The 23,597-nt window shown below is 42.0% G+C and overlaps 1 protein-coding gene across 5 annotated transcripts in view; it reads left to right on the forward strand.

The window, feature by feature from the left end:
• Positions 1-23,597, forward strand: part of DIPK1A (divergent protein kinase domain 1A) — a 215,145-nt gene that overhangs the window by 98,442 nt on the left and 93,106 nt on the right. The window contains exon 1 of one of the 5 annotated variants that reach the window (XM_040360019.1): positions 1,055-1,087. The exons of the other annotated variants lie outside the window; for them this stretch is intronic. The gene's annotated coding sequence lies outside the window, so the exon portion shown is untranslated. Of the gene's footprint in view, positions 1-1,054; positions 1,088-23,597 lie in introns of those variants that run through there. 5 annotated transcript variants of the gene reach the window in all.

Raw genomic sequence — 23,597 nt, forward strand, 5'->3', positions numbered from 1 at the left:
TGGATGATCCAGAGGAGTCATGGGAGAAAGTCATGTGGTCAGATGAGACCAAAATAGAACTTTTTGGTCATAATTCCACTAACCGTGTTTGGAGGAAGACGAATGATGAGTACCATCCCAGGAACACCACCCCTACTGTGAAGCATGGGGGTGGTAGCATCATGCTTTGGGGGTGTTTTTCTGCACATGGGACAGGGCGACTGCACTGTATTAAGGAGAGGATGACCGGGGCCATGTATTGCGTGATTTTGGGCAACAACCTCCTTCCCTCAGTTAGAGCTTTGAAGATGGGTCGAGGCTGGGTCTTCCAACATGACAATGACCCGAAGCACACAGCCAGGATAACCAAGGAGTGGCTCTGTAAGAAGCATATCAAGGTTCTGGCGTGGCCTAGCCAGTCTCCAGACCTAAACCCAATAGAGAATCTTTGGAGGGAGCTCAAACTCCGTGTTTCTCAGCGACAGCCCAGAAACCTGACTGATCTAGAGAAGATCTGTGTGGAGGAGTGGGCCAAAATCCCTCCTCCAGTGTGTGCAAACCTGGTGAAAAACTACAAGAAACGTTTGACCTCTGTAATTGCAAACAAAGGCTAATGTACCAAATATTAACATTGTTTTTCTCAGGTGTTCAAATACTTATTTGCAGCTGTATCATACAAATAAATAGTTAAAAAAAATCATACATTGTGATTTCTGTTTTGTTTTTTTTGATTATGTCTCTCACAGTGGACATGCACCTACAATAACAATTTCAGACCCCTCCATTATTTCCAAGTGGGAGAACTTGCAAAATAGCAGGGTGTTCAAATACTTATTTTCATCACTGTATATACGTCCTTCTGCCTGTCCGTGCCATTCTGCGGACGTAAATAGTCGTGCTTTGGGCGTTAAGGGGTTAAATGAGTCCTTTATTATTGCTTGTATTCAAATATTACTGTGTTTTTCCTACTTAATTGTTCCAGTAACCAAAAATGTAAGTTTGAAGCAGATACAAAAATTGGCAAACATCCACTATTTCCAAATTACTTAGAATTTCTGTTTTTTCTTTTGTACAGGGAGGTCTCTTGCAAATCCATCAGAGAAGGAGGGTAAACTTTTTTTCCATGATGCAAAATGAAGGAAAAACGTTCTGGACAGCCGCACTCCAAAAATAAATTGCTTTTATTTTAAAATTAAAAAGAATGCCACAGCAGATGGGGTAAAAAGCTGACGCGTTTCACACCAAACTTTAGTGCTTATTCATAGCTTACAACATAGAAAGTGGATGTGCAGTATATATACAACTATAGGTCACATGACAAAAAGGATAGCAGCTGGGAACCCAATCAACAATCCAATTAGCAAGTTACCAATTCGTATCTGATGTGAAAGACAAATCCAGATTGCATGGTTGAGAGAGCAAACACACCTATGTAAAATTTGATTTGAAGTTTAAAAAGACCACAAAACACATATAATTATTCTCATTCCAGAAATAGTCCTGAGAATGAGAAAAACAGATTGAGTAAATTAAAAAAATAATTTTTTTTCTATATGTTAAAATTTTAGGAGGGACCTCTAGTATCCACAAGAGTTTTCTGGATGCTGCTGCCCAAACGTTATTTCCTGTCCGCAAAAGCTATTTCTTCTAAAAAGATAGTAAATTGGATGTGGCTTGCTTTGGAGATAAAGTAAATGGAATTTGAAAGTTTTCTTTAAGGTGTTTGTAAAAAAAAATTCCATGATGCATTAATGTCAGGACATGTCCATAAGCAAGAAAAAAAATTCATCTTCCACTATAAATTGAAGGAAGTTGATGAGAAATGTGAAAAAAAATGATCTGCCTATTTCTTAGGAGATCTAACAATGTTATTGCAAAATAAATCTTACCCTTTATTTTTTTGTTTTTGCTTTATTTAAAGTTATTGTATAGACAGAAGTTTTTTTTTTTATCTTGATGCATTCAATGCATTAATAATAATAAAAAAACATTCTGTGTACAGAAACCCCCCTAATACTTACCTGAGCCCCATCTCCATCCAGCGATGTGCATGAGTGCCTCGGCTATTTGGGGTTCTCCCTCCTGATTGGCTGAGACACAGCCGTGGTATCGTTGACTGCCACTGCTGTCAGTCATTTAGCCAATCAGGAGAAAGGGGGCGGGGCCAAACTGCCGCTTTGTGTCTGAATGGACACACGGAGCTGTGGCTTGGTTTGGGTGCCCCCATAGCAAGCTGCTTGCTGTGGGGCACTTGACAGGAGGGAGGGGCCAGAGCACTGAAAAGGGATTAGAGAAGAGGAGGATCCAGGCTGCCTGTGTAAAACCACTGCACAGAAAACCGGAAAACTTTTTTTTATTTTTTTTTTTAAGAGCTGCAGATTTTTAAAAAGATTGCATTTTTTTTTTTTTTTTTTTTTTTTATCATGACCTTAACCGCTTCAATACAGAGCATTTTCACCCCCTTCCTGCCCAGACAAATTTTTAGTTTTCGGCACTTTGAATGACCATTGCGCAGTCATGCAACACTGTACCCAAATGAAATCTTTGTTTTTTTCCCACAAATAGAGCTTTCGTTTGGTATTTGATCACCTCAGCGGTTTTTTTTTTTTTGCTTTTTGCGCTATAAACAAAAAAGCGTAAATTTTGAAGAAAAACAATTTTTTTTTTCTTTTTGATTTCATAAATATCACAATTTTTTTTCCTCAGTTTAGACCGATACGTATTCTTCTTCATATTTTTGGTAAAAAAATCGCAATACGCGTTTATTGATTGGTTTGCACAAATGTTATAGCATCTACAAAATAAGGGATAGATTCATGTCTTCTTTTTTTTTTTTTTACTAGTAATGGCAGCGATCTGCGATTTTTATTGTGACTGTGACATTGTGACGGACACTTTTGACAAGTATTTGGGACCATTCACATTTATACAGCAATTAGTGCTATAAAACTGCACTGATTACTGTGTAAATGTGACTGGCAGGGAAGGAGTTAACGCTAGGGGGCGATCAAGGGGTTAATATGTTCCCTAGTGAGTGATTTTGACTGTAGGGGGAGGGGGACTCACAAGGGAAGGAGACCGATGTGTGTTCCTCTGTACTGGGAACACACATCGGTCTCCTTTCCTCTCCTCTGACAGGACATGAATCTGTGTGTTTACACACACAGATCCATGGTCCAGCCGTGATTGCGGGTGCCTGGCGGACATCGCGGCAGCCGGGCATGCGCACCGGGCCCGAGTGATGCGGTGGGCGCGCACGCGCCTCCTAGCTGCCCAGGACGTCAAATGACGTCCACCCGGATTGAGAGAGGGTTCCTGACGACATCATTTTACAATGACTTGGTTGGGAAGAGGTTAAAATGTTACTGTTTTTATATAAGATTTTGGTGATTGGGTTTGTATACACTTTACCACCTACAATAGAGGCCGCAGACGAAGGAGAATCTTGTCTCCTGATACTGCTGGACCTAAGCGCGGCTTTTGACACTGTAGACCACGGACTACTACTGGCTAGGCTAGCTGAAGTAGCCGGAGTCGCTGAATGTGTTTTACCCTGGTTCTCCTCCTTCTTGGAAAACCGATCACAAATAGTGAAACTGGGGTCTTTCACTTCTGAAAAACGTACGGTGTCATGCGGAGTCCCTCAGGGATCTCCCTTATCGCCCGTATTGTTTAATATCTATCTTCGCCCTCTCTTTGAAATCATCAGTAACCAGAAGTTACTTTACCACTCCTATGCAGACGACACACAACTGTATTTCCGCATCTGCAACAAAAAGGATCATTCTCTTGGACTAGAGAAATGCCTCACTCTAATAGATAACTGGATGACAAACAGTTATCTTAAACTCAATGGTTCGAAAACAGAACTTCTCCTGTTTCACGCTAACCGGAAAAATCACCCCGCGTCAACATGGACTCCCCCACCCATTCTGGGTAAAACTATCACCCCTAGCACCAAAGTCAAAAGTCTCGGAGTCATTTTCGATACCTACATGACAATGGATGCACAAATAGGGTCAGTAGTCAGCGGATCCCACCATCTGCTGCGCCTACTACGCAGACTCACGCCCTTTATCCCAAAAGAGGACATTGCAGTCGTGGTGGGAACAATCATCAATTCCAGACTCGACTACGCAAATGCCCTCTATCTAGGACTCCCCAAATACCAAATCACTCGTCTGCAAGTCCTTCAAAATACGGCCGCTCGACTAGTGACTGGGAAAAAAACATGGGAATCAATCTCACCTTCACTGAGATCCCTTCATTGGTCGCCAGTAAAAGACAGAATCACTTTCAAGGCACTCTGTCTAATACATAAGTGTATTCAAGGCAACGCCCCCCAATATCTTTCCAAAAAACTAAAAGCCCATAACCCCAATCGCATTCTGCGATCCACCAATCAAAACCTCCTCCAGATACCCAAGGCCAGATACAAGTCCAAAGGACATCGAAGATTTGCAGTCCAGGGACCTCGCCTGTGGAATGCACTACCAACCACCATCCGACTGGAGTCGGACCACTTGGCCTTCAGGAGAAAGATTAAAACCCATCTCTTCTGAGGTCAAGGGGTTCCTTACCCATGAAATGGATACAGCGCCCAGAGGCGATTCAGTTCGCATGTGTTGCGCTTTACAAGTCTCTCTCTCTCTACAATACTGCTGGTTGCCAAAGGTCATGTGATGTTTTGCGTAGAATAAAAATGAGGAAATCCAAAATTTTTCAAGGAATAGATGGGATACACTAGTTACTCTGGAGAGATTTAATCTTCCTTTCTAATATGTCCACAGAATAAAAAGTAAAGGAAAATCTCTCCATTTGGAAATCGTCAAAAGTAAAAAAAAAATCCAGACAGGGTTTTTAAACATTTTCTACTTTATACAAAATAAAAATGTTTTTGGCTTTAGATATAATTGAATTATAAAGCCATGTTGGTGCGTTCACTAACCTTTCTGCCCTAGGCCCTGGCTAACCAGTCCCATTATGGTAAATACAGCCCAGCTTGAATTCTGACCTGTTGTCAGAAACTGGAAGCCAAATATGTTACACATAGCATTTTATATAATTGTCTGCTGAATACGCCCTCTCTTCTGAAACAAATCAGAGAACAGAAGTGCCCAGGGGGCTTACAAATGGAAAATTCAGCAGTTACGGCAAACTTACTGCTGCTATAGCTGCGTTCACTTGGCAGGGTCTCCACTGGTGCATTCATTTATACTGTACATCTTTTGTTAAGTAAAGGTGCACTTTAAACTGCAGTATTCTTAAACCAGCTTACCCACAATGAATAGAAAATACCTGCAGACCATTTTGAGTGTCTTTTAAAATATTCATCAAGTAAGTGATTGTGTTATTGGCATGTTTGAACCACAGTAGGATTTTTTTCCCTGCTTGGTGGTCAGGTTAATGACTTCAGACTGCTCAAAGCACCAATTTGTTTAACATGTAAAAGGAAGCACTCTCTGGCATATTTTACTCTCCTAGCAACAGCAAATCGGTCCAAATCCCTTCTGCGTGTTATAACATAATTCTAATAAAAATCACGTGACATGGCAGTTAATTTCCTCACTTATTTCGAGCCGTTGGTCAGTTTTGAATTAAACCGCTATTGTGTGTGTGCTGGGGCAAGTTCATATTCAGAGTACTATTAATATCATTAGTAGTCCCATGAATTTCCGGGTTTCTACGTGATCAGCAGCTGACTGTGGGCTCTTCTCACGAAGCACCACAAGTAATCCTACCTGTGCTAGTTATTTTATTTCAGGCATTCAATTCACTTTCCAATACATCAGCATGCAATTATTTTTAGCATGAAATAGTTATTTGATCATTGCAAGCCTATAGTTATTTTTAAATCTTTTTCTCTTGAAGCATTACTTTATCTTGACTAAAATGACTTTATTGCAAAGAACTGAAAATAGACTACCCATAGAACGTCCCAATCTAAGCTCAAATCTGGACAAAAATTAAAACACCTGGTGCCTACCCTACACCTATCTAGCCAATGTTTTTAAGCCTCTAAACCAGTGGTTCTCAACCCCGGGAGTCGAATGATGATTTGCCAGGGGTCACCAAATCCTGGGCTGTTCCTGAAGCCGAGCAGGGCTGTCCCTGGAGCTTGTGGCTGCCCACTCAGCCTCTTTGCAGCCCCTCATTCAGTTCACGGCATGGCTGGGGGGCAGAGACTAGAGGTTAGCTGACTGTTAGGGTCTCCTCCAGCCCCTCCCACTTTACATTCCTTATCTCCTGATTTCAGCATAGGTGTCACTGCTATGAGACACCACAAACTCGGAGACACAATGAGTAACACTACCTGTGATTTATAGTTGCCATTAAAAGTCCCCACTACAGTTCTCAGATCAGCATATGACCTTGATCAAGAGCACCTAAGTTGGCTGATCAAAGCTCCCCTCAGCATCGCCACTCATCCCAACACCCCGCCAGCACTGCCACTCATCCCATTCCCCCCACCCGTCCTCACCAAGGAGTAGGAGAAGGAATAAAAATAGAGAATACATGGGAGGGGGAGAAACAAAGAAAAAGGGAAGAGAAAGAACAAGAAACATGGCTAAAGAGAGGGATGGGCGGCAAACAAGAGATTAGGATAGAGAGAGATAAAGGGGAAAGAAAGGAGAACAAAGATAAAGAGTGGTACATCCTAAAATTTATTATAAGGGTTTTTAATATAGTACGAGTGGAAATGACTCGGGGAGCGCTAAATGTCCGTGTGTTAAGGATGCAATTGACTTGTCTTGCCTTGGGTGCTGACAACCCACGCTACAAAAATATTTTACTGTTAGGGGTCCCCACAACTTGGGAAATGTTATCAAGTGGTCATGGCACTAGAAGGGTTGAGAATCCCTGCTCTAAACAGTGTTAGTTTTGACATAAAATTTAATTTTAGATTTGGCAATAATCTTGACTAAAATGCCATTTTTAGTTTGTTGTATTTTAGTCATCTGAATTGTTTTAGTCAAATTTTAGTCTTCTAAAATCTCCAGTACACTTAAGTTGACTAATCTCCATTACATGTTAAGCCTCGTACACACGCTCTGTTTTCTCGGCAAGAACCAGCAAGAAAAAACTGAGCCGAGTAAACCGAGCGTGTGTACGAGGCTTTCAGGTTTCTCCACAAGAAAACTGCCCAGAATCTAGACGAGAAAAATGAAGAACATGTTCTCTATTTTCTCGTCGTGAGATTCTCGGCAGTTTTCCTGCTGAGAAACCCGAGTGTGTATACTTACCTGGTCGCTGTGGAAACCCGCGCTTGCTCGAAATGACTTTGACGCATGCGCGCTAGCTTCCTAGGCATAGGTAGGGTGCAGCAAGATGGCGGCGACGGCATCGAATGTGACGAGTGCATGCTCCTTGTACGCGATGACGTCACCGTGTTCTTGCCTTTCAAGAGAACCGCGGTTCTTTTGAAAGGAGAGTCTGTACACTCGGCCGGCAAGAGATTCTTGCCAAGAATCTCGTCAGGAAAAATGTTTTTTTTCCTGACGAGATTCTGGCCCGTGTGTACGAGGCTTAAGTCAACTGAAATCATTTTGGCCTACTAAAATCTAATGGGTTTAGTTGCATTGTAATACATTATTTAGTCCATTCTCAAGAAACTTCTGCAGTAAAAATCTAATGGGGTTTTTGTACATGTACTACAGACACAGATTTAACTTTTGTGATATGTTATTTATACCGCTCCTTCACCGCCTCCCGTCCATTAAAATCAATGGCACAGCACGGGTATACCGCCAGCAATGTGTCTTGCAAAAATATCAACAAAATTAACATTGGCTATAAGGCTGCGTTTTTTTATGCTTTTTGCAGAAATTAATTTCTTTTTTTTTTAACATGGGTTCCTATAGAACACGTTCACATCAATACATTTTTGTGCCTGTGCATTCTTTCTGAATGCAATCTGCCAACCAGTCTTCTGTCCACCCCTCACATCGTTGCATTAAACTTAAAGAAATAAACCCTCCAATCCTTGTCGGACAAAGAAGCTACCATCTTGGTTTGTTTGATCAACAACTGTCATGTTGTTGCACATGTGGTCAGTTATGACACCGGCCATTTGATGGGTTTACAGTTTGGATGAAAAGCACTAGCATGCCAGGAATGTTAATTTTTTTACTTATTTTTTTAAACCATTAACCCGATGGGTTTAGTTACACTTTAAGGTTTTAGGACTTTGTGAGGGCTTTCTATTTTGGACAAGGTTGAACCTGTATCAGGTTTGTTTTCCTGTAGAAGTAATCTAACCTCACTATTTGTCCTGGAGATCAGTCGTTGGAAGAGATAGCATGGGGATCGGAAATTCCTGGACTCACTGGGAGAGTAGAGGGGATTTATCTTTCAAAAGGGACACTTCTTTCAGTGATACCTCTTCCTCACATTTTGGGGAGAGCTATAATTCCTGTTGTGTCAGTGGGGACAGGAGGTAGATTGCATTTCTTCAGTGGAGACACAGACTGCAATAAGGCCACTTTCACACTGAGGCGCTTCTATGCTGCCAGTTAAAACATGGAGCGCTTTTGAAGCGCTTTCCAGGCGATTTTGAAGAGCTTTCCATTCATTTCAATGGAGAGGAGTTTTTTTACAGCTACACTGCCCCAGTGTGAAAGCATTCATTGATTTTAATGGAAATAGGTTTTCGTGAGCTTTTTAGGCGCTGTTTTTAGTGTGAAAGTGCCTGAAAAGCATCTTAGTGTGAAAGTGGTCTTAAAAAGAAAAAAACCGACTGAGGATATAAGATTATAATTTCACTCTGTCCAAAACTATTTTGGGGGGAGTCGCACTCCACTAAGAGAATTGTGGGGGCTTCCCTTTTAAAAATGTAAGTTGCGTGTCTACAAGGTTCACCCACTGTTTTCAGTAATTTTCACATTACTAATCTGGAACAGACGTAAAGCCCAGAAAAGTTAGAAGTCATTACCCGAATGCTTGTTACAGGTCCATAACTCAAAAGTTTTGGAGCCAGGCAACTGACATTTGCAAAATGAGCAGCAGAAATAACAGATTCCATGGTTCTCTTGGGGTTCTCTTGATTTTTGTTTTTTTTTAAGCTAACAATGCAGTGTGTTAACCACAGTATGTAAATCCTTGAGACTGCTATTTTTCTTTCCCCTTGTTATTGTAGCAGTTACATGCCAGAATGTGTCTGCCTCTTTTGTATAGGATAAATCTAATGCAAGCAAACCAATTACAGTGATTTTATCTCCCCTTTTAGCTTGCCTGTACTGCAAACAAATCATACAGGAAATAACATTTCTTTTATTATTAAAGTAGGGTGTGATTTTGGCTGTCTCACTGCTGTGCGGATTGTCAGCCCTGCACAAATGAATCAATAAATGAAGCAGAGGAAAAGGCAAGATGCTAATTAGATGAAAAAGTAGTTGTCCTAGTAAATTTAGGCAGTGTCGTCAGACCATGCACCATATTGCATCATTTAATCCTGTCCTTGGCTCCCTGACCAATAGGGTTTGACATGTATTGAGATATTTTCCTGGAAGCTGAGGTTTTGTAGAGGTTGTTAATCAACAATCAGTGCTCTTGCAATTTTGGGGATTAAATGGCTTAGTTACGTAGTCGGTTCTTTGTGTCACTGCTAGTATACACACAAAGGTATATTGGGAAATATACACCATAAACCTTGAAAAAGCATTTTGCTATAGTTTGTGGTATTAACTAAATAGACTAATCTTTGTGCAATTATTAAAGCATGTTCAACACAAACTGATAACAAAAACTGTTTTGTTAGTCAGTCTTAAAGGAGTTGTAAACCCTTGCGGTTTTTCACCTTAATGCATTCTATGCATTAAAGCGGAGCTCCACCCTCCACCTCCACTCATCGGAAACCCTTCCCCCTCCGGTGTCACATTTGACACCTTTTAGGGGGAGGGGGGTGCAGATACCTGTCTAAAGACAGGTATTTGCACCCACTTCCGGCCACGTAGACTGCGGGCAGGACGTCAGATCCCGTCCCCCCCGTTGTGTTTTGGGAAACACACAGCTCCCAGAATACAGCGGGAACCAGTCAGCACAGAGACTCGCGCATGCGCCATAGGGAACCGAGCAGTGAAGCCGGAGCGCTTTACTTCCTGGTTCCCTCACCGAGGATGGCGGTGGGGGCAGCAGAGTGATGAACGTTTGCTCGTCCTCTGCTGCGGACGGCGCTGGACTCCCGGACAGGTAAGTGTGCTGATATTAAAAGTCAGCAGCTGCAGTATTTGTAGCTGCTGGCTTTTAATATTTTTTTTTTTCAGGGGACATCTGCTTCCTCGGTTCCTCACTGGGTAGATTGATGGCAGCAGGAGTCATTGGCTCCCGCTTCTGTCAATCAAATCCAGTGACATGGGAGCCAAGTTTTTCTGTCTAGGGACGCAGCAGGAGGACTCGGGAGCGCGCCCCCACAAGTTCCCCTATGGAAAGCGGCTCTCCGTGGGGGCACTCGAGAAGAGGAGGAGCCAGGAGCACCACCTGGGGACCCCAGAAAAGGAAGATCATGGCCGCTTTGTGCAAAACTCTTGCACAATAAGTATTACATGTTTTGTTATTTTAGAAAAAAAATAAAACGGACATTTACTATCACTTTAAATGTATCCTTCTTTCCACTATCTGGTTTGTGTAGGACAGGGGTGTCAAACTCAATTTCATTGTGGACTGCATCAGCATTATGATTGCACTCAAAAGGGCCGGTTGTATCTGTAAGATTAGATGTCCAACCCATCCCCTCCCCTTACATTAGATGTCAAGAGCCACCTCATCATCAGAAGTTGAGTCCCCCACTTTAATTTACATCAGTGTACCCCATTTTCATTATGCTGGGAAGAAGATGGATGCATTGCTTGAAAGCAGAAAGTAAGGGTCTGGAGGAGGACCAGAGGAGGGCTGGAGCTCTTATGCAGCTGCAGGAGAGGTGCGAGGGGCCACATGAAATGGCCTGGAGGGCCGGATTCGGCCCGCTGGCCTTGTGTTTTGACACCTGTGGTGTAGGACATATCTGGGAAATGGGATAATGGTGCAGAGGATAATAAAGCAAAGTGTGATATATTTGTGGATAAAGGCCAGTCACTGCTAGGCTTCATAGGAAAGATTTGTTGTGCCATTTTTGCACTGCAATACAGCCTGATGGTGCAGTAAGCTGCGGTAAAATGCAGACATTCATTTCCATTGAGAAATTAAGTGGCACTTTGTGTTAAAAAAAGGAAAACTGTGTGCAGGGCCGATCCTAGGGTTTCTATGGCAATGACTCAACCACAGAGATGCACCCCCTTCATTAACCTGGGATCCTTACATGATTTCTTTACTTGACAATAAACAAAATACAGGAAGAGGAGCAGAGTACTTTATTGGGACCTGGAGGGGGGCCTCTGATGGACACAGAGAGGGCTTCTGTTAGAGAGTCTGTTAGATGTTCGGCGCCCCCAACCCTGCAGGCGCCTGGGTGCAATGCACCCTGTGCACCCTGCCTAGGATCGGCCCTGACTGTGTGATGTGCTGAAATGCACATTGCACCCCGGCTCACTGCAGCCAGAATCTGACGGCTGCTGTCATGCTAAAACCTAGCATGTGGGTAGTGTGAAGGGGACTTGAGTGTTAAAAGTAAAACTTTGCAGTTTGATCACATGCCATGGATTTACCGCCCACCTGTACACTGGCATGCAGCCACTCGTGGCTGTATACATGCCACAGCTGCAATGTTGTGCTTTGGAGCCACAACAAAAATGCTTTCGCCAATTGCGATCAATGCATGTCTTTGGGGACACATCACAATGCTTGTGATGCAATATTTACAGGGTAAAATCACTGCCTGTCAAATGCCTGCTGAAAAGCTATCTACCATGGATTGCTTTTTGAGGGTCAGCAAGGGCTGCCACACAAGTGAATGAGCCCTATAGCAGTCATATGCAGTTGCTTGTACACGCATTTGGCTAATTTTGTAGAGTAGTTTGTTTTCCCAAAAATACAGATTATTGGGCCAGTCCACCCAATAGTGGAAAAACAAACACTCCTGCGCACAAGTGAGTTACCAGGCGGACTAGAGTTTGTAATAGTGCCTCAGGCCTTGCTACCCTCAAGGATAGGGGTATCCTATCTCTGAAATGCTTTAGCAAACTTTACATTTATTATATCCTCGGACAGCTCACTGTTTGAGGTTTCTGCTAACTTCCTTATAAATAGAAAGTAGATTTGATGGAGAAAACTTTGGTTGAACTCAATGGACTTATGTCTTAACCACTTAAGCCCCGGACCTTTAGGCAGCTAAATGCCCAGGCCAGGTTTTGCGATTCGGCACTGTCGCTTTAACAGACAATTGCGCGGTCGTGCGACGTGGCTCCCCACAAATAGAGCTTTCTTTTGGTGGTATTTGATCACCTCTGCGGTTTTTATTTTTTGCGCTATAAACAAAAATAGAGCAAAAATGTTGAAAAAAATGCAATATTTTTAACTTTTTGCTATAATAAATATCCCCCAAAAACATATATAAAAATATTTTTTTTCCTCAGTTTAGGCCGATACGTATTCTTCTACCTATTTTTGGTTAAAAAAATCGCAATAAGCGTTTATCGATTGGTTTGCGCAAAATTTATAGCGTTTACAAAATAGGGGATAGTTTTATTGCATTTTTATTATGATTTTTTTTTTTAATAGTAATGGCGGCGATCAGCGTTTTTTTTTTTATTTTTTTTTATTTATTTTTTTTTTCGTGACTGCGACATTATGGCAGACACTTCGGACAATTTTGACACATTTTTGGGACCATTGTCATTTTCACAGCAAAAAATGTGTTTAAATTGCATTGTTTATTGTGAAAATGACAGTTGCAGTTTGGGAGTTAACCACAGGGGGCGCTGAAGGAGTTAGGTTTCACCTAGTGTGTGTTTAGAACTGTAGGGGGGTGTGGCTGTAGGTCTGACGTCATCGATCATGTCTCCCTATAAAAGGGATCACACGATCGATGCAGCCGCCACAGTGAAGCACGGGGAAGCCGTGTTTACATACGGCTCTCCCCGTTCTTCAGCTCTGGGGAGCGATCGCGAGGGGGCGGCTCGAATAGCCGCGCCCTCATCCCGGATGGCTCCCCGGCGATTTCTGACCGCCGCATTTACCGGGGGGTCCCGATCAGAACCCCGACCCGCGGAAAGGCAGGGACGTACATGTACGCCCATATGCCTGTACGTGCCATTCTGTGGACGTACATATACATGCGGCGGTCGTTAAGCGGTTAATTTCAGCCTAAGTAATGATGTCTTTTATGAATCCATGCTAACTATTGCTTATGGTGTTGTTTTCTAGCAAATACTCTTGTACAGTATATGGTGTCATAGCAATTCCCCAAATAACTTCCATACTATAGAATATATTGTATGTTAATGTGTTGTATTTTTTAGGCTGAATACGATCTGCCTTTTTCTACATTTTCTTATTTGTTTACTGCAGAATTAAAGAAACTTTATTTGGTCATTGTGGCAAAAAAAAACTCATTTAGTTCCCACTTTCTTTCTCACTTATACTAAGACCCCTTTCACACTGAGCCGCCCATAGCGTCAGCATTAAAATGCCGCTATTTTTACCACCGATGCTATGGCCCGATTTGCGGCGCATTTAACCCCCTCTATCGGTCAAGGAAGGGTTAAAGCAGCACATTGCGTGTGGTATAGCCACGCTGTCCCATTGATTTCAAGTGGAGGAGCGGTAAACACACACCATTCCAAAGATGCAGCTAGCAAGACTTTTTTTTTACCATCCTGCTAGCACAACGCTCCAGTGTGAAAGCCCCCAGGGCTTTCACACTTGAGACAATGGAGAAGCTTTTTAAGGGTGGATTGCAGGCGCTATTTTTAACGCTATAGCGCCTGCAATACGCCCTTAAAGTGAAAGGGGTCTAAAAGACTACAGAAAAGGGGCGCCTAGTTTGGGGTGGAAACATACAGGAAGGTATTGTGGAAGAAGTACAGACTTCAATTGCCAGGTAGTATTGTGAATAATGACAATAGTCAGACCAGCTAAAATGCATATTGGTAAATTCCATGATGGGTATTTGATTAGCTCAGGGTGTTGATGTACAGTATACTGAAGCTTAAAAGAGTCTTAAAATTAACCTGTCTAGATTATGAACACTAAATTATGCTTATAGTTTTAGCATGCAGTTAAAGCCATCATTCATCTCTGTAGTTGTAGGCATTGTGAAGAAATTAATCTTTAAAATTCCCAAAAGAAATTCTGAAATCTAAGCTTTCCCTATTTACTTTCTATTGCACCAAAATCTTGGCAGCCTGTTGGCTCTCTAATGAAATAACAAATGTTTCTATGCTGTTAGAAAGTGACAGAAACCAAATTTAGTGTCTATTCACACCAGCCGCTTTTTTTTTTAAACCAACTTTATTGAAATGTCACACAATTAATTTTCATTAAGCTGGGCGGTGCGAAGCGGTGGATTGCCTTGCAGTGTCCAGCTTTGGAAAAAATTGTACAGACTGCCGTACTTTTTTCCGTAAAACATGGTGGTGTGAACCAGGTACATAGGAGGCAAGGCATTTTTGCCTTGTCTAGAGGTGGGACTTTGCTGCAATAGCTGCCCAGACCTGATGTGAATGGGCCCTTCAAGGCTTTGTGATCTTGTAGAATTAATTATTTCACAGTACCATCAGCAGAGAGGTCAGTGATGACTTGTTTTAATGGGTTTTTTTTTCTGCATATTAAGAATCTGTGAATATTTAGCATGTGTAGTCTGGACACAGTGCCCTTTAAAGTGTGTCAGGGCTAGTGCATGCCCCTTCATTAGGAGGTCAATACTAGCGCAGTATGTTGCCTTTTCCTGGCTTTTATAAATAAAGCCAGTATAGTTTCTCGTTTTTTTTTTTTTTTTTGCTTTACCTGTTTTCTTTACCCATTTCGCAGAACATTCTTGGTAAAGTGATATTTTGAATGTTTCCCGTTGCTATTGTCAACCTTACTCTAATTTTCCAGAATGGAAAGTTCTTGGATTATGCTGTCGTCATGAGTTTGTGCTTCTTCACAAACACACCCAGAGTGGGAAAAGATGATCCACGGGCAGTTTAGATTCACACGTCATGTACTGTGTATTGGGATCATATTGGATCGGTCTGCTCCCCGTACAAATTCATTGATATATTCAGCATTTTATCATTTTTTTTATTTAATTAATGGAAACCTGCAAGAGATAATATGGAGGCTGCAATTGTGTAGATGTTCCCCTCTGAAAATGCTATTTTCCTGGCTTTTTTTCCTGGTGTGTTTTACTACTTTGTCCCTATTTTTCTTTTTAACTATTCATGTACTACCGTCAAGAAGTATAAACTTATGAGTCCTTTTAAAATAAAGGCAGTTTGCACTCTAGAAACATTGCAGAACATCATTACAAATACTCCACGTGACTTTTTTTTTTTCCTTTTTATTTATAAAATGTACAGATGTGGTATTTAGCTGGCCGTGTGCTGCTTCAGAGGCTTGAAGCAAGCAAAAAGCAAGCCACATTAATAAACTATACGACATGGCTTTATTAATGTGAAAAGCATTTATTTGAAAAGTAACAGTATGGCTGCAGTTAAAGCGCTTGTTACCCCAACACTTCATATTCCTGATATGTGCCTGCTGTACCATGTGCTTGTAGGAGAAAATGTCTTGTTGTCTTTTTATTGCTTTTTTTTATGTGAAGTATCTGGTGATCCTGCTAGTCCCTCTGCTTTCCTATTAAAAACTGACAACACTGGTTAGGGTGCATTCACACCACGATTTTATCATCCTACTTGTTCTCACGATTCTTAGGTTTGAAATCGTACAAATCTGTATGGCAAAACGTATCCATTCACTTCCATTCATTAATGTAGGTCCCCATCCGATTTGATCCGCATCAGATTTGATACGATTTAAAATCGCATCAAAAATCGTGTTTGACCACGATTTTTGGTCCTGATTTGAAATCGTATTAAAATCGTGTCCGATTTTTTTTATATTGTGGTCAATCTAAATCGTAATAAATCGGATGACTGTGCGTTTTTATCCGATAAATCATACCCGATTTTTTTATTACGCATGCGCACTAGACACTGGAACGAGCTAGAAACTTCAAGAATCTTCTTTTTCCCAGAAAGCACTTCTCTACATATTTGAAAGGCGTGGCTTCTCTCCCACACACACTCAGGAAGTACGTGAGGAGACAGGCTGCCCACCCCTGAAGATACTCCTACCCTGATAGAAAGTGAGTATACTATTGTATTATTGCAAAGTTTTAATGCACAAATTATAGAGCATTTGCAAACTAGCAGGGTGTTTTGCAGCAATGATCATGCTATAAAACACAGAAATGCTTGATCACTGAATCAGAAGCTCGTCTCTCTTTCTCCACGCTCTAAACCACACTCCTTTTGTTCATTGAAACAAGCTTTATTGTACAAAACAAAAAAAAACCATTCAAATAGCCAAAACTTTATGGCCATTGCCAGACATTATTTAAAATCAGGATCCGATTTTTTAGTGAAAATCGGATGGAAAATTTAGCTGTGCGATTTATGAATCCGATTTTAAAAAATACATTTTGACATACGATTACATACGATTTTGTCATATACGATTCCGATTTAACGGTCCGATTATCGGATGTAAAAATCGTGATGTGAACCTAGCCTTAGTGTGAACACCCATGCGATCCGATTCTGCTGCGGACAAAAAAAAGGGTCCTGTGTGAGTTTGATGCAAAGTCAGCCATACGATTTGTATGGCTGAAATCGTATTGCACAAAGATCGCATGTGATTTGCACTGCAGTGCAGTGCTAATCAAAACCGAACTCGCAGCAGTGTGAACCGGTCCTTAAACAGTAGATGGACTCTTAAAGTAGTACTAAACCCACAGTGTTTTTTTAGTTTATCACATTCAACACAATAAAATAAACATCCCCCAGTGATTTTATTTGTTTAAGTTCTAACACTTGCACTTAAACTTTTCGGCCCCTTTTCACACGGCCGGACCGTTCAGGTCCGCCTGTCGGTTTTGTCGACGGACCTGAACGGCCACTCCATGCAATCCTATGGAGCGTCGGATGTCAGCGGAGACATGGTCCGATCACCCAAAATCTGTCCGATCACCCAAAATTAGACAGATGACGATACGTCCCCATTCGTCCATATCGGATGAGATCTGATGAAAACTGACATGCTGTCCATTTTCGCCGCTTTCACACTGGGGCGGTGCAGGCGTTAGCGGTAAAGTGGTCTTCGTGCTGCTCCCCTGAACTTCCAGTCTTTGCAGAAAGAGCAAACAGTGGACATTGTGGTCTTGAGACAGATTGTTAGTTTGGATAAGGGAGGGGGAGGGAACAGGGGAAGTTTCTTGCCATCCTAATCTACAGGGCTCTGCGTTTCTGTGTAGATGAAACTGTAGTCTCTGCATGCAAGGGTGGCTGCGAGAGAAAGGAGCCAGCCTGAAAACCTGGGGCCGCAGTCATACCACCAGTTTATGCATGCGTGCACCATAGTTGTCACCATCAAGAAAACAATAATGCTAAAATGTATGTAGACTGGAAGTGGCTACAAAGTAGACCAGCACCATTAAGCTGAAACAAAGGTTTGAAAATGGGTGAAAATAAAAATGATGAAAGCAGAATTGTTTAGAAAAACATTTAAATGTTTGATGCCCAGTATTTGAGCAAACTAAATGTCTTTTAGTTCGTTTGTACTTTAAGTAAACCATGGCAAAAAAGTTATTACAATACAAAAAATATTAGTTTTCTATTTGTTTTGTTGCCTTGTACATAAAGAGTTATTTATGTCTGTTGTGTCCAAGGTAACCTGTAAAGCTCGCCATTGCCTTTGGTTTGTTTTATGCCCCAGGCGCATATAAAGTAAATCCATTATTATAATAAGGTCATCCATCATACACAGAAAAAAAGCTCTGTACTACTGCTACAGTCTTTTTTTTATATCAAAATATATCATGCTGCATTTAGCAGTGGTAAAATACCCCATAAAGTTTTTGTCAACTTCCCTCAATATTCTTTCAAGATCCTCCATGGTTTTTTCCCATCTCTAAGTGAAGCCTGTCAACCCCAATTGCTTTGCTGTGTCATATTATATTTCTGTCTCTGATAAGAACTTACCACATCTTTTGTAATTAGGCTGTATCTTTATATATAACCAACTATGTACCGCTCTCTATCTCCTGCAATAAAAGTTTGTAAACAAAAAAATAAAAAAATAAAAAAAAAAAAAAAATTTCTGGGATACACCTGAATACCTGATTCTGAGAAGGTGATGCTATCATTAAATATGAGATTTGGTAGGAGTTTTCAGACATTATGATTATAAAGGTGACAGTTTGTTATGATTCTAAAGAAGATTGCTTAAATGTGCATCCTCGCAGGGTGACCCTGTGGATGCACAGATAGAAATGTGCCAACGTCCCGATATTTGTAAATGGAAACTAATTGCACTAAGAAATTGGACTTTAAACGGCACATGGGTACTTTATGTAAAAATCGAAGGGTTTTATTGTAGAAATATATCAAAAGACAGTAATACATACAAAACTGTTTATATAGTAATCAATACATGGCCCAAAATAATCTATTAACACTTCCAACAGCTATAGTTATTTGGATAAACTCAGATGAGTAACACTACACATCCAACAAACAGTGGTTAAACAGTAAAGTGTGAAGTGAATAGCTTAAAGCGGAGGTCCACCTGTGTTGTTTTTTTTGTTTGTTTGTTTTTTTTTTTTTTTTTTTTAAAGCCAGCAACTACAAATACTGCAGCTGCTGACTTTTAAAAAATGGACACTTACCTGTCCAGCGCGCCTGCGATGTCAGCAGATGAGGCTGAGCAATCGCTCGGTCCTCGGCTGCTTCTGCTGCCATCCTTAGTGAGGGAATCGGGAAGTGAAGCCTTGCGGCTTTACTGCCCAATTCCCTACTGCGCATGCACGAGGATTGCGTCACGCCGTCACTGGTCCCCGCTCACAGCCGGTTACATGTAAACACGGAGATGCCGGTAATAGGCTCTCCTCGCCTCACACTGACAGAGTGTGAGGAGAGGAGAGCCGATCAGTGGCATCTCCTCACAGGAGACAGCAAGGTATGTAATCGGGGCACTGATCATCGGTGCCCTTAATACAATTAAGTGCCCACCAGTGCCAGAAATGATTGGCCAGCAATCAGTGCCAATCTGTGCCCACATTTGCCAGCAATCTGTGCCCACAATTGCCAGCAATCTGTGCCCACAAGTGATGCCAGTCAGTGATGGCTATCAGTGCTGCCTATCAATGCTCATCACTGCTGCCTATCCATGCTGCCTATCTGTACCCACCAGTGCCGCCTATCTGTGTGCAGTGGCACCCATCAGTGCTACCGATCAGTGCCCATAAGTGCAACATATTTGTGCCTCCTCATCGGTGCCACCTCATCAGTGCCGGGGTCTTGTCGATAAATGCCCCCTGACGAATACTGCTCGCCCGGTACTGTGCATGCGCATCACCGAGCCACCGAAAGCCTCCGAAAATCCCAATTGACGATCAACTATAGACAGCGCCTGCACACTATAGCCGACGACCAATGATTGTGCAAGTCTGCAAGGGGCGGACTTGTTCATGATGGGAGCAAGTGAGGGGCAAATGGCAACAGAAGGGGGCATATTGATGGGCAGTGCTGTTAAGATGGGGGAGGAATTTGTCACAAAACTAATGCCGCGTACACACGATCGGAAATTCCAACAAGTGAGATTTTGGTTGGAAATTCTGACCGTGTGTAGGCTGCAACCAAATTTTTCTATGGGAATTTCCTCCAAGGAAAATTTTGAGAGCTGGTTCTCAAATTTTCTGAGGGGAAAAGTTATTGTCGTAAGTTCCGATCGTCTGTATGCAATTCCGGAGAAAAATCCTACGCATGCCCGGAATCAAGTCGACGCATGCTCGGAATCATTAAACGTCATTTTCTCGGCTCATCGTAGTGTTGTACGTCACCACGTTCTTGACAGTTGACGTAAGACAAGTTTGAGCCAAAATTCCGTTGGAAAAAATCCACGTTTTTCTAGTCAGAATTTTCGATCGTGTGTACGCAGCAAAACACATCTCCTAAACAAATATATCTCTGCTATTCTTCCTACACGTTTTGCTCTTAACACATGTGGGAAGAATAGCAGAGATAAATTTGTTTAGGAGATGTGTTTAAGTTTTGTGACAAATTCCGCCCCATCTTAACATCACTGCTCATCATTACAAAATACGCCCCCTTCTGTTGCCATCCGCCTCTCACTCGCGCCCATCATGAATAAGTCCGCCCCTTGCAGCCTTGCACGAGCATCGGGAGCTTATTCCATTGTTCGGCAGCTTTTGGCTGCTCCGTACTGCTCAAGCGCTGTGCATGCCCAGAACGGGGCAGGTGTTGGGCCCCCAGTCAAATTTCTCGTCAGAACACCGCCTCATCAGTGCAGGAGAAAAATTACTTATTTACAAAATTTACTGCCAGAAACAAAGACAACTTTATTTATTTTTTTAATTTGGACCTTTTTTTTTTTTTTTACTAGAAAAAAAAAAAAAAAAATCAGGAGTGATCAAATAGCACCAAAAGAAATGTTTGTGTGAAGAAAATTTATAAAAAAATTCACATGGTTACAGTGTAGCATGACCGCGCAATTGTCATTCAAAGTGTGACAGAGCTGAAATCTGAAAAATGGCCTGGGCAGGAAGTAAGTGTCCTGTATTGAGGTGGTTAAAGGAATGCTCAACTGCAGTAATTTTTTTTTTTTTTTTTCACCGGAAGTTTAGATTTAACTTTTTATTATTTGCACTGGGTGCAGACCTGTGCGTTATTGTTGCTTTAGGTCTCCTGCTGGTGCTTCACCCTCTGTAGTTGTTTTGACTGGTCACTGGGGTACATATGGGTATTTTTGTACCACAACTAGAATCCAGCAATCCTTTTCTTAATTACTAAATTCTGTACATTTCTGTTCCTAGATATTTTCCAGTGCTTAGCTTTGATTACTTTAAAAACAATCCAAATAGTGTTCTGCTCCCCTCATTGTCTTTATTCATGTATTTTCCACTGTTAGGCTTAAAGCGGAGTTCCATCCAAAAATGGAACTTCCGCTTTTCGGAACCCTCCCCCCCTCTGGTGTCACATTTGGCACCTTTCAGGGGGGTGCAGATATCTGTCTAAGACAGGTATTTGCACCCATTTCTGGGAATACACTACTGCGGCAGTCATGCCCATGCCCGCACCATACCCACACCCCCCGCTGTCTTCTGGGAAATGCACTGTTCCCAGGAGAGAGCAAGGACGAGTGACGGCACTTCCCGATTTCCCTCACTGTGGATGGCGGCGGGTACAGCCGAGGGATGAGCGATTGCTCGTTCTCGGCTGCCGACATCACGAGCGCGCAGGACAGGTAAGTGTCCATACAGGTGATATCCGAAAAATTTGAATATCGTGCAAAAGTTCATTTATTTTACTACTGCAACTTAAAAGGTGAAACTAATATATGAGGTAAGCCAGGGTTTGACAAATTTGCTTGGAATCTAGGAGCCAGCTAAAAAAGTTAGGAGCCAGAAAACACGCCCGTCCCACCAAGCTTGCGCGCAGAAGCGAACGCATTCGTGAGTAGCGCCCGTATATGTAAACAGTATTCAAACCACACATGTGAGGTATCGCCGCGATTGGTCGAGCGAGAGCAACAATTCTAGCCCTAGACCTCTGTAACTCAAAACATGCAACCTGTAGAATTGTTTTAATCATCGCCTATGGAGATTTTAAAGGGTAAAAGTTTGTCGCCATTCCACGAGCGGATGCAATTTTGAAGCGTGACATGTTGGGTATCAATTTACTCGGCGTAAAATTATCTTTCACAATATAAAAAACATTGGGCTGACTTTACTGTTTTATTTTTTAATTAAAAAAGTGTATTTTTCCCCCAAAAAAGTGTGCTTGTAAGACCTCTGTGCAAATACGGTGTGACAGAAAGTATTGCAACGACTGCCATTTTATTCTCTAGGGTGTTAGAATAAAAAATATATGTAATGTTTGGAGGCTCTAATTAGAGGGATAAGATGGCAATGAAAACACAGTGAAAAACACATTAGAATTGCTGGATTGCTGTTTTACTTGTAATGCCAGATCACAGAAGGAAGCTTAGGCCTGCAGAAGGCCGCAAAGCTGCGGCCTCAATTCCAGGCCGGCACGGGCCGCCTGTGATCGCACGGCGGGTGGGGGTGGGGGCGCATGGAGACACAGTATCCTGTGTCTCTGTGCACCCCCGCGGCGGGCACGCGTCAGCCGCTAATTGATGCCGCAGATTTGTGGCATTCTGCAGGCCTAAGCTTCCCCGGGCGCCAGGTCACTATTTCTTGTCGCAATTGCGACCGGGCGCTCGGATATTGTCGAGCCCTGAGGTAAGCCATAATCGTCACAATTATGACAAATGACGGTGGGAACTATCTTGCTTTGCATGTAATGAGTCTATCTTGTATATTAATTTTTACCTTTAAGTTGCATTAGTGAAATAAACTTTTGCACGATATTCTAATTTTTCGAGTATCACCTGTATTTTAAAAGTCAGCAGCTGCAGTAATTGTAGCTGCTAGCTTTTAAAAAAAAAAAATCTGTGGAACCTCTGCTTTAATGTACACTGGATGTTTTACAACCTGAACGATTTAACTCGACGGATCGTAAACAACATTTAATAATGTCAGTTTCACTGCGTTTACACGTCGCAGAAGCATTTTGAATTTCTATTTAAAAAAAAAAAAAACGCCTTTAAATGAAATGGAGCTAAATGCAAGTTTCTGCGTTTACAAGCTGTTGCAGGCATTTGCCATTTCAATTGCCTCTGAACATCCGTCCTGAACGCTTTTTTTTTAATTTTTTTTGCTTTTCAAAAAAATTTTTTAAACTCAACTGCCTAGAAACGACTATAAACATATACTGATTAGATAATGGAGGAGAGTGCAGGGGTAGCTGAAAAAACACGCATAACTGCTCCTAAACGTCCTTTTACCAGCAGCAGTGTACATGAAGACTTGGTGGGAGTACTTGACATTCAGCAGGGTTCATCTTTAGTGATTTATTTTAGAATTGTAACTTCAAGTGCTGAGAAACTGCTGCTTAAACCTCTTTTGCAATGCAAGTCAATGTGATTTCATTCCTTCATCATGTAAGCAATTTAGTATAAACAAATAGCCTTCGTAATTACAAGGTAAAATAATTCTCCTTGTGTGACCTGTGCACCTCTATCTTAAGGTACCGTATATACTCAAGTATAAGCCAAGTTTTTCAGACCTTCTTTTTTTTAGGGCTGAAAATACCCCCTCGGCTTATACTCGAGTCAGTACCTGAATTCTTGATAGGCGTCCATTTTTTTTAAGTCGCGGCTTCCTCCTGGCGTTCCGTTCCATGATAGGCGGAACAGTGTCAAATGCCTATCACTGAGGTCCTCTCATCCTCGGACAGTTTCCCAGCAGACACCGTGTTAAGTGTTACGCCAATCGCGGACGTCCTCTTGTTCGAGGATGAAAAAATGTCCGTGATTGGCGGAACACTGAACAGTGTTTGCTGGGAAACTGAGTCCGAGGATGAGCAGACCTCCGTGGTAGGCGGAACACAGTGTCAAAT

The sequence above is a fragment of the Rana temporaria genome, chromosome 7 (genome assembly GCF_905171775.1).
Source record: "Rana temporaria chromosome 7, aRanTem1.1, whole genome shotgun sequence".
NCBI lineage: Eukaryota > Metazoa > Chordata > Amphibia > Anura > Ranidae > Rana > Rana temporaria.